We start from the raw sequence: 12,565 nt of genomic DNA, 5'->3' as shown, positions 1-12,565 counted from the left end.
TTACACACAATAAACATTATTTTAAATGCATTATAATCTCTGTTGTAGGGAAGAAAAATGGTCTCCAACTCTAAAAATCAGTATGAAGAGGAACAAAAACATTTTTAAAAGTGCAAAACAATTTTTTGTGACACCAAAAACAACAGGCTACTGAGCAGTTCTTTTTGGTTGGCAAACCCAATGTTTTGGCTTCTTGTCATATCCTTGAATTCATTCTTCCCAAAAACAACCGCGGTGGATGTTGATTTCAACAGCTTCCCTTGGTAATGTATTCCATTTTAATAGACTTCTGTGGAAAAAGTTCTACCTGACTTCACCTTCTTAATTTTTAAACTTGTATTTGAAATCATTGCCACAGTGAACAAATTGCTTGGATCAGTTTTGATAATTTTGCAAAGTTCCATTTTCCAACTTCAAGTCTCCTGTCTTTTAAGAAAATCGAGTTTTGTAACAAATTTCTGATATCTGCAATTGTTTTTGTTGTTTGCTGCTGCAGGGACAACAGACGTGGAAGGGGATTAACCAGTACTTAAAAAGCTGCACCACTGTTCTCTTGAACATATGAACATTTGACTTCGGAGCAGGAGTAGGTCATTCAACCCTTTGAACCGGTTTCGCCATTCATTATGATCATGGCTAATCTTGTGTTCTTAGCTTCACTTTCCTGTTGCCCCCCCCCCCCCCCCCCCCATAACCCTTGACACCCTCATCTATCAAAAACCTGTCCAACTCTCCCTTGAATAAATTCAATGACACAGTCTTCACTGCTTTCTGGGATAACAAATTCCACATACCACTGATCCTCTGCGAGAAAAAAAACCCTCTTCATCTCTGTCTTAAAAGGAGGACTTCTTATTTTGAATAATATCTTCTAGTTCTAGTCTCCCCACAAGTGAAAAGGTCCTATCAATATCCACTCTATCAAGTTCCCTCAGGAGTTTTTATGTTTCAATGTGATCACCTCTTATTCTTCAATATTCCAAAGAGTATAGGCTCAACCTGTTCAGCCTTCTTTCCATTAAATAGGCCCCTCACCTGTGGAATGAGTCGAGTGAACCTTCTCTGAACTGCTTCTAATGTAATTATCTCTCTGTTCAAGCAAGAACAAATTTGCACACACAGGAATTAGGAGAATTAGGCAATTCAGCCCTTCGAACCTGCTCCACCATTCAATCAGATCATGGCTGATCTTTTCCTGCTCTCAAATCCACCTCCCTACCTGTTCCTCACATGCCTTCAACCTATTTTTAAAATCAGAAATATATCTATCTCCTTCTTGAAACCATTTAATGACTCAGATTCTATGGCATTATGGGGCAAATTCACCACCCTCTCCTCATGTCAGTTCTAAATCTACTGCCTTTCTCTGTGGCCACGTTTTAGATTGCCCTTCTAGATTGGTCTACATTTACTTTATCAATGCCTCTTAATCTTTCATATACCTCTCATTGGTCTGAACTCCAGCGAATATAAGCCCAAACTGTTTAATCTCCCCTCATACGTCAACCCTTTCAGCCCTGAAATCAACCTGGTATAACTCCTCTGAACTGCCTCCAATGCCACCACATCCTTCCTTCAAAAAGGAAACCAAAACTGAATACAATACTCCAGATGTGGTCTCACCAACACCCTATACAATTGCTACACCACTTCTCTACTTTTACACTCCAGTCCTTTTGCAATAAATGCTAAAATTCCATCTGCCTTTTTAATTACATGCTATACCTGCATACTGACTTTGTGCGATTCATGAACAAAGACACGCAGATCCCTCTGCCCAGATACATTTTGAGTCTGCTTTCCATTTAGCTGATCTTTTTTCTTACCCTTTCTCTTCAACCCACCCTATGCCTTAATAAGTTTTAAAATATAAATTTGGGAGAAAAAATTATACGTAAACGTCATTAACCTCTGGACTGTCTGCAAAACCATCTGCTTCTGATTGACGTTTTCAAGTAACTAGGGAATGTGGCAAAAATGACTAGCGCAGAGAATTGTGTAGATGATTGTCAAAGTTTATACAGAAATAGAGATCCAGAACTAACTAACTTGTAATCTTTTAAGAGCAACAGTTTCAAGCTTGGACTGGATTCCATTCTGTCTTCTTGGGTGGTCTCTTTGTTTTTCCTTATTGTAATGTGCGGCTTACAACATTCATTATTGTTATTAAAAAATTTCTTGTGATAATTATAAACTTGAAAAAATAAAGTTTATATATCTACAGTTGACGTCCAATGAAAATAACAAATAGAATATGCTTTGTTGTATTAAGCTGTCATTTAATTCCACAAATCTTCCTTAATTAATAGTGTGCCTCTACAATGTTTTTAAAAACAAATCTCATATTCCCAATGACTGTTGAATTACCACAACTTCCTCCAGCTGACAGTCTTGATTATTGATGTCTTCTCGTGGCTATACAACTTCCTCACAATGCCATACAATATGCTGTGTGAAACCACTACATATGCAATCCCTGCCATAGTGGTTAATAGTTGTGAACTCCATTTGTTCAATGCTGTAGAGTTAACCTCTTCCCACATAAACTAAAAAATCTCCCAAGTATTGCACATTAAAGTGTACATTCAAACTGTCAGCCGTAGATCAAAAAAGCTACACTCAGTACTGAGAAAATTACTGGAAGAAGTTTCTTTGCCTTGATGGCTTTCATACTAATAGATTAAAAGTGGCTACAGAGATAGTAGATACATTGATTGTGATATTCAAATTTTCCATAGATTCTGGAAAGGTCTCGCTGACTGCAAAATATCAAATGTGACACCTTGGCGTGGATCCTCCATTGCCTAATGTCACGATCAGGCTTCCGAGTCGGGTGGAGAATAGAACGACCCGAAAAACGGATCTGGTTTTCTGCTGTGAATAAGAGGAAGTGAAACCACTTTACTCCTTTTAATGTGGTGAGGAGCAGTCAATCATAGCAAGAGTGTTTATAAACATTGTGGCTAGCATTAAAGCAGGGTACTTGAACTGCATTCAAGCGTGTAGAGAACGACAGATAAACAAACCACCAAGCACCTGTCTCTGGACTAATAAAACTGTCAATCACTGGCTCGTACAATGAAATTGAATGGGAGTTTTGCATTTAAAAGGTTGTCAGAGGATTTGAAGTCTTCTCAAGTGTACTTGGCCTCTTGAGGAAACCTCTGACACTTATCACAGCTACTGCTTTAAACACTTTTGTCTGGAGCAGCAGATGTTAGAGAAGGGTAAGTGAAAATGCAGTACTGCCAGGACTGAAACATAGAAAATAGGAGCAGAAGGCCATACGGCCCTTTGAGTCTGCCCTGCCATTTATTATGATCATGGCCGATCATCCAATTCAATTGCTTGATCCCGCCTTCCCACCAAAGTCTTTGCTCTCCTTCGCCCCAAGAGCTATATCTAACTCCTTCTTGAAAATGCAGGGCCCGATCTAACCAAATGGAACGTTCCATAGCAAGCCTGTTTAGCCGCGTTTTCTCCGGCTCGCAGCGCCGAGAAACACCCCGCTCTCTAATGCCCATCCGGTTAGATATGGGGCCTCAGCGGGGAACTAGTGCTCAAAGCTGTACTGAGCCCCATTTTCTGCACTGAGGAGCTCTGCTTGCCGGAGCTCCTCGGTGCAGCGAGCGATCGGGATGCTATTTTAAAATGGCATCCCGATCTCTCGAGCTCTGAATGCGATCCCCGAGCCCCCCCCCCCCCCCCCAAGCCCCAACTCACTATACAGGAGTCCCTGGGCCCCTGCAGTACAGCCCCCGGTCCAATCACCGCTGCATGAAAAACGCCAGCTTGGCACCTTGGCACTGCCAGCCTGGCATACTGGCAGTGCCCCTGCCAGTGCAACCTGGGCACATTGGCAATGCCAGGATGCCACCCTGCCCAGAGGGCGGTCTCCAATCCCCTGGGAGACCCAGAGTGTTGGTCCCCATTTGTGAAGACCAGCAATGAATGGCGCTCGCCCAGTATATCCCAATGCCTTGGTTATGTCAGAGAATTACATATTAGAGTGAGATAGCGGTTTCGTTCTAATATGCAGATTTGCCAAAAAGTGATCCCACACAATGGGTGGGCTTCACATTGCAACGTCGTGCGAGATTGCACTAGATCTCGCGAGGCATAGAGAGCCTGGTACATCCCGGGCGCTGGTCCACCCGTCATTTACCGGCCATGTTGCACCGCAGCGCACTGCTTTTCGGACGCAGCGTGGCGGGTTGACCACGTCCATAGTGCTTTGGCCTCAACTGCTTTCTGCAGTAGCGAGTTCCACAGGCTGACCATTCTCTAGGTCAAGAAAAATCTCCTCATCTTAGTCACAAATATTTCATAGAATTTACAGTGCAGAAGGAGGCCATTCGGCCCATCGAGTCTGCACCGGCTCTTGGAAAGAGCACCCTACCGAAGACCACACCTCCACCCTATCCCCATAACCCAGTAACCCCACCCTACACAAAGGGCAATTTTGGACACTAAGGACAATTTAACATGGCCAATCCACCTAACCTGCACATCTTTGGGCTGTGGGAGGAAACTGGAGTACACGGAGGAAACCCACGCACACACAGGGAGGACATGCAGACTCCGCACAGACAGGGACCCAAGCCGGGAATCGAACCTGGGACCCTGGAGCTGTGAAGCAATTGTGCTATTCACTATGCTACCGTGCTGCCCTACTGGTCTACTCTGTATCCTCACACTGTTATCCCTGTAACTCCCACCATCAGGAACATCCTTCTTCCATCTACCCTGCCTTGTCCTGTTAGAATTTTATAGCTTTCTATGAGATTTCCCTTCATTCTTCTGAACTCCAGCGAATACAATCCTAACTGACTCAATCTCTCATCATACATCAGTCCTACCATCCCAAAAATCTGTCGGGTAAAGCTTTACTGCACTCCCCCGTGAGCAAGAACATCCTTCCTCAGATAAGGAGACCACTGCACACAATATTCTAGGTGTGGCCTCACCAAGACTCTAAATAATTGCAGAAAGACTCCCTTGCTCCTGCACTCGAATTCTCTCGCTATGAAGGCCAACATACCATTTGCCTTCTTTACCGCCTGCTCCACCTGCATGTTGACCTTCAGTGACTGATATACGAGGCCATCCAGGTCTCGTTGCACATTTCCCCTCTCCTAATTTATGGCCATTCAGATAATAATCTGCCTTCTCGTTTTTGCCATCAAAGTGGATGACATCACATTTATCCAGCTCTCAGGAAGGGGTGACTGGTGGGTGGGGGGGTGGGGGGGGGGGGGGTGTCCAATGGGGTCTCTGATGTGGGTCTTTGTTGGGTGTGACTGATGAGGGGCAGATGGAGTGGTGAGATGGGGATGACTGATGGGGTCGCTGATAGGTATGATTGGTGGGGGGGGGAAGCACATCCAGAACAGAGAATCCAGGCTCAGACCTCATCTTCTGTAAGACTTTTGTCTACACAAATAATTGCTGCATTTGTCTACATAACAATAGTGTTGGCATTTCCAAACTAGTTAAATTGGATGAGAAGCACTTTAAAACGTCCTACGGCTGCCGTTAAACCTCTTCCTGAATTGTCTCCAGGTCGGTCTACACTGCTTGCAATGACAGTGATACTTACTGGTCCTGCTTTGCAAGGCTTGTCTGGAGAATCTCCAGCAGATTCTGGAAGATCTCGCTCCTTCCGCGCATCTCCAATACTGCAATGGAGAATCTTGTAACACACTCTGTGATGTTGTGCCATGTTTACTCTTCTTGCAAAGCTATCATTTCCAGCTATGCTGCAACAGGAATGTACTTCCTCTTTAAGATATGCAGGCTATCTTTAAGCAGTTTGAAATTTACATGAACTGATGTGTGTAGCCACTCAAAGGCGTGTATAATACTGGACTACACGGTCCCATCATTTAAACTGGCAGGGAGCATGATATATGTGTGCTGCCTGTATCAGCAGGAAAGGGCATTGGGTCAATGCTGTGTTGTGATCCTACTCCTGTTTTTGTGCAGCATCAATTTTTACCATCAGGTAAATCATTATACCTCAGCTACCATCATTATACTTCAAATTTGCCTGATCGTTCATATGGTGGTATGTTCTCAGAATAATCTAACTATTCTGATGTTAAATCAAGAGATCAGTGACTGATTGCTCCATTGCATTATGGATAAAATACTTGGTTAAATTAATTGTGAAGCAGTTATTTTCATTGTACACAGAATGTCCCCCCAGTACTCTAGTGCTTCAGCAACATCTGAAGATTAGAGCCAGGAAGTAGGAAGAGAGAAAGTTGGAAACAAATCTGAGATATCTACTTACCCATGTGTTTCACTGGAATAGAAAAGAGCTTTATATATTGATTACTATGGGCATGAACCAAAATCCTAACATATCCTACAGAATACTATCTGGAGCATCTGAGTGATTTAACAACAAGAATGATTTTTTTTTTCCTTACAGGTTGCATTCATATATGGCATTAAACACTTTTCGTAATTATACATACTACTTGAATTTTATATCATAGGCTGTTACTATGCTTATGCATTGAGAACAAACAGCAGTTCCAAATCAATTTAATGCTCAAGATATACAATGATATTAAAAGCAGGAGGCCTGATTAATGTGATTTTATCACTGCATGATTCAGAACATTTCAGTTATTTTTAGTTGATTACTAGGGATTGCCAGAAGTTGACTACACTGGACATTTCATGCCAATTTAATAAGGCAAGGCTATCTGTGCATAGTAAGCATACTGGAGATTGATGCAAAAGACTGTAGTATAAAGTGTTACTCATAGAATGAGGCCAAATTTCTTGATCTTCCCAGCTGAACTTTTATAGTAACTAAGCAGTGTTAAGAGAGAATGGCTTGAAATAAGGCAGAAATGGGATACACAGGTTGTGCCCTGAAATGGAATTTTCTGCGAGCCTTGTAAGGGGCAAAACATGTCCTGAACAAAGATAATACCATGGAAGGAACAGGGCTAGATGCAGGGACTCTTGATGCTGGGAAATCTCATAAGTTGTGGTGGTGGGAGAGTGCGGGAGCAGTCATGAAATGCAAACCAAGGATGTGGCCCTGGAATGTTAATTTCAATAGTAGCTCTGGAAGACAGGGGCGTTTTAGGGCACACGTGAATGTAGTTGCTTGGAAAAGGCCCGAGCATCAATTCTGGATACTGTGTAGGTGCTGGTGCATTTGATGGTATGGGGCTGATACATGGGGCCAGATTCTCCAGTTCTGAGTCTAAGTGTTGACACCAACGGAGAATCCTGCACTGATTCCGTTACCGGTTAGGGGCTATCACCATTGCTGCATGTAACACCATCGAAACATGGCGCAAGAATCGCCGGGTCCATGATGGACACCCGCAGGGCTGACAAGCTGCAGCCGTGCTTAAACAATACACCCACATACAAACTGATTGGGGCTGAAAAGATGGGACAGGTTGTGCTGGAGCGCCCATACAGCTGATGGGTCGGCTGGGACCAGAGGGCACCCAGGGGGCCACCTATACGACCTAGGGCACCAGGTTTAAAATCGGGCTGTCAGCAGCATGCGCAGCTGCAAGGGAATAAGGGACTATGAGGAACAGCAGGAGAATGCAGGAGAATGCAGATGAGAAACACATTGGATCAAATGACAGAGCAGACTCGATGGGCTGAATGGCCTAACTCTGCTCCTATATCTTACGGTCTCATATTTGGCTAGGCCATGAGGTAACAAAGGGACTGAAGAGTGTAATGCAGCTGAAGCGGTGTACATAGACTTCCAAAAAGGCATTTGATAAAGTGTCACATAACACACTTGTCAGCAAAGTTATAGGTCATGGAATTAAAGAGGCCTGGTAGCATGGATACAAAATTGGTTGAATGACAGGAAAAAGACAGTGGTGGGATTTACCGACTGTTCACGCTGGTGGGAAATTCTGGTCCCACGCCGATGCACGGGTTTCCCGACGATGAGGGTGTTGTTAATGGGAAATCCTGTTGACAATAGCAGGACCGCTAGATCCTGCTGGCTGGCCGCCTCCACTGCCGAAAAACACACAGCGGGCTGGTGGGAAAATCCCGCCTCGTAGTAGTGAATGGTTGTTTTTTGGACTGGAGGAAGGTACTGAGTTCCTCAGGGGTTGGTACTAGAACCACTACTATTCTTGATTTATATTAATGAACATGAATTGTGTGTGCAGGCACAATTTCAAAATTTATGGATACACAAATCTTGGAAGTATTGTGAACTCTGAGGAGGATATTTATAGACTTCAAAAGGACACCGACCGGCATTTGATGGAATCTGGTGAATTAAATGTAATGCAGAAAAGTGTGAAATGATACATTATGCTGGGAAGAAGTGGAGGCAATATAAAACAATGGATACAATTCTAAAGGGGGTGCAGGAGCAGTAGGTCCTGGGTGTTTATGTACACTTATATTGAAGGTGGCAGGCAGGTTGAGAAAGCAGCTAATAATCCACATGGGATCCTGGGCTTTATAAATAAAGACAGAGGACAAATGGAAGGAAATTATGGTGAACCTTTACAAAACACTTGGTTTGCCCTCAACTGGAGTATTGTGTCCAATTCTGCACAGCTTAATTTATAATAATGATAATCTTTATTGTCATAAGTAAGCTTACATTTGCGCTGCAATGAAGTTACTGTGAAAAGCCCATAGTCTCCACATTCCGGCGCCTGTTCGGGTACACAGAAGGAGACTTCAGAATGTCCAAATTTAGGAAGGATGTGATGGCATGAGAGAGTGTAGAAAAGATTTACAAGAAGCTCCAGGAATTTGAGAGTTATGTGGATATATTGGAGAAGCTGGGCTTATTCTCCTTAGGCAAGAGAAGGTTGAGAAGAGATTGACAAAGAAACATACATAGAAAATAGAAGCAGGAGAAGGCCATTCGGCCCGTCGAGCTTGCTCACCATTCATTTTGATCATGGCTAATCATCAAGTTAAATACCCTGATCCCGCCTTCCTCCCACATCCTTTGATTCCTTTAGCCCCGAGTGCTAGAAATAATTCCTTCTTGAAATTACACAACGTTTTGGTCTCAACTGTTTTCTGTGTTAGTGAATTCCACAGATTCATCACGCTCTGGATGAAGACATTTCTGCTCACCTCAGTTCTAAAAGATTTACCCCTTATCCTCAAACTCTGACCCCTAGTTCTGGATTCCGCCACCATCAGGAACACTATTTCTGAATCTACCCTCTCTAATCCTGTTAGAATTTTATAAGTTTCTATGAGACCCTTCTCACTCTTCTAAACTCCAATGAATATAACCCTAACTGACTTAGTCCCGTCATCCCAGGAATTAGCCTGGTAAACAATCGTTGCACTCCCTCCATAGCAAGAATATCTTTCCTCAGATAAGGACACCAAAACTTCATACAATACTCCAGGTGTGCCTCACCAATGCCCTATGCAATTGCAGTAAATTTATTTCGCTATGAAAGCCAACATACCATTTGCCTTCTTCACTGCCTGCTGTATCTGCGTGCTTACTTTCAGCGACTGATGCACAAGGACACCAAAGTCTCGCTGAGTATCCACTTCTCTCAATTTACACCCATTCAAATAATAATCTTCCTTCCTATTTTTGCTACAGAAGTGGATAACCTCACATTTATCCACATTATACTGCATCTGCCATGCCCACTCACCCAGCCTGTCCAAATCCTGTTGAAGCATCTCTGCATCCTCGTCACAGCTCACCCTCCCAACAACTTCATATCATTGTTAATTCAGAGGTAATACATTCAGTTTCTCAAGATACTACCCGCAATCCCATGTACTTTAACTTTACATAGTAATCTGCTATGTTGAAACCTTCTGAAAGTCTAAATAAACCACATCCATCGGTTCTCCCTGGTCAACTCTACCAGTTACATCTAGCAGATGTGTCAAGCATAATTTCTCTTTCATCAATCCGTGTTGACTTTGTCTGATTACACCACTGCTTTCCAAATGTTGTGCTATGAAAACCTTCCCTACTACCGATGTTAGGATCACTAGTCTATAGTTCCCTACCTCCCGAGAGAGTTTTCTCTCTACCTCCCTTTGGAATAGCGGAGTTATATTAGCTACCCTCCAATCTGGAGGAACTATTCCAGAGTCCAAAGAATTTTGGAAAATGACCACCAATGGATCTACTATTTCTAGGGCCACTTCCTTCAGTTCTCTGGGATGAAGATTATCGGCCCCTGGAGATTTATCCGTCTTCAATATCCCTATTAATTTCCCCAAAACAATTAATTTACTAATATGAATTTCCTTCAGCTCCTTGCCGAAACATGTGTTCTCAGAACTTCCAGTATATTATTCATTTCTGCCTTTATGAAGACAGAGCAAAGTACGAATTTAGTTCCTCTGCCATTTCTTTGTTCCCGTTATGAATTTCCTCGTTTCCGACTGTAAGGGGTCTACATTTGTTTTTATCAATCTGTTTCTCTTTATATACCAATATAAGCTTTTACAGTCAGTTTGTAATGTTCCCTGCTAGCTTACTTTCATAATGTATTTTCCCCTTTTTAATCAATCCCTTTTAAACTGTTCCAAATCCGCAGGTCTATTGATTTTTCTTGCTAACTTGTATGCTTCTTCTTTGAATCTAATATCACTAATTTTCCTTGTAAGCCATGGTTTGGCCACAGTTCCCTTTCTACTCTTGCGCCAAATAGGAACAAACAACTTTTGGAGTTCACCAATTTGTTCCTCGAGTGCCTGCCATTGCCTGTCCACTGTCCTTCCTTTCAGTAATGTCTCCCAGTTTGATGAAGGTGTTCAAAATTAAGAAGGGTCTAAGCAGATTAAATAGAGAGAGTCAAGACCAGAGGACAACAAATTAAGGTGAATGGCAAAAGGACCAGTGAACATGTGGAAAAACGTTTTATGCATTGAGTGGTTACGATCCAAAATGCACTGTCCGAGACTGTGGTGGGGCAGATTCAAGAAGGTTTCCAGAAAGGAATTGGATAACTCTGAAGAGAAAAAAATGCAGTGCGATATAAAAAAGGCCCAGGGAGTGGAGTAAGATTTGCCATTGCAGAAAGGTCTGCATGGGTACAACAGGCCAAACTGACCACATCCTGTGTTGTAACCATTCTGTCATTCTATGATTTTACATTACTCTCAGTCTTTGTCCAAGTCATTCATGCAGATTGTTAATAGTAGTGATCCTTTTGTATGCCAAACAGTAAAGCAGAATGCGGTAGACAGAACTAAGCGATCCCATAACCAAAGGATCAGATCTAAGTTCTGCAGTCCTGCCACACCCAGTCATGAATGATGGTAGACAATGAAACAGCTAACAGGGGTGGGAGGCTCCACAAATATTCCCATCCCCAATGATGGGGAATCCCAGCACAATTTGATTCACTCCATATGATATTAAGAACAGCATTAGGCACTTGATACCGCAAAGGCTATGGGTCCCAACAGCAATACTACTGAAGACATGCTCCAGAACTAGCCACGCCCCTAGCCAAGCTGTTCCATTACAGCTGAAACATTGACATTTACCCAGGTATGTCCTGTACACAGAAAGCAGGACAAATCCAACCTGGTCAATTACCACCCTCTCAGTCAACTCTCAATCATCAGTAAAGTGATGGATCATCAACAATGCTATCAAGCAGCACTTACTTAGCAATAGCCTGCTCACTAATGTTGAGTTTGGGTTCCAGAAGGGCCACACAGCCCCTGATCTAATTTCAGTCTTAGTCCAAACATGGACAAAAGAGTTGAATGCAAGAGGTGAGATGAGAGTGACTGCCCTTGACATCTAGGCAGCATTTGACTCAGAGTGGCAACGAAGAGCCCGATAAAACTGGAGTCAATGGAAATCAAGGGGAATAGTCTTCACTGGTTGGAGTTACACCTAATAATAATCTTTTATTGTCACAAGTATGATGTTACTGTGAAAAGCCCCTGGTCGCCACATGCCGGTGCCTGTTCGGGTAAGCTCTTTAATAACTGGCTAGCTTCATTGGGCTGGCACTGAACTTCATCAAGCTCCAATCACCCCAGCTACACAAAGCTATAATTGGCTCCCAGGGCTATTATTGAGCCTTCACCCTTTCCAGTATGGATCCAGTGACCTTCTGACAGATTCAGTTACTGGGACTTAACCTTCGTTAGAACTACTAAAAGCTATCAAACAGCTTCTGGAACTTCTCCTGAGCCCCAACTACACAGAGCCAGCTAACAGCAATGCTTCTGCTGCCTGGAACCGGCTAATAACAGCACCTTTTTCCCTGCTGTAGAATACTCACTTCCCAGAGAACGTTCTTAAGCTCCACCCATCTCCATGACAACATTGCCATCCAGGGCTCACTGACTGCTCTTAATTTAATTAGCTCTAACTCCCAAAACAACCACTGGGCTGTATTTCTTTGCAAGCAGTGTGGAGACCTTGGCCAGAATTTGCCCGCCATTCTCACTGGTGGGATCTTCCGGTCCTGCCAACGGCGAACCCCTGTCGCAGGTTTCCCAACAACAGGGGATGCATAGAACAAGTTATCCCATTGGCAATGGCGGGATCAGAAGATCTTGCTGCTGGCCAATGATGGAACGC

At 43.2% G+C, this 12,565-nt stretch overlaps 1 protein-coding gene and 1 long non-coding RNA gene across 3 annotated transcripts in view; one reads left to right on the top strand and one right to left on the bottom strand.

Moving 5' to 3' along the window:
• The window catches only part of LOC140395917 (uncharacterized), a 102,771-nt gene extending 102,110 nt beyond the window's left edge, over window positions 1-661 (top strand). The window contains exon 3 of the long non-coding RNA XR_011936393.1: window positions 497-661. This is a non-coding gene — a long non-coding RNA (uncharacterized lncRNA). The remainder of the gene's footprint in view (window positions 1-496) is intronic.
• LOC140396245 (ELKS/Rab6-interacting/CAST family member 1-like) overlaps window positions 1-12,565 on the bottom strand; it is a 1,343,051-nt gene that overhangs the window by 649,859 nt on the left and 680,627 nt on the right. The window lies entirely within an intron of this gene.

Source organism: Scyliorhinus torazame, chromosome 19 (genome assembly GCF_047496885.1).
Source record: "Scyliorhinus torazame isolate Kashiwa2021f chromosome 19, sScyTor2.1, whole genome shotgun sequence".
Lineage (NCBI taxonomy): Eukaryota > Metazoa > Chordata > Chondrichthyes > Carcharhiniformes > Scyliorhinidae > Scyliorhinus > Scyliorhinus torazame.
This window is presented reverse-complemented; position numbering and strand designations above follow the sequence as displayed.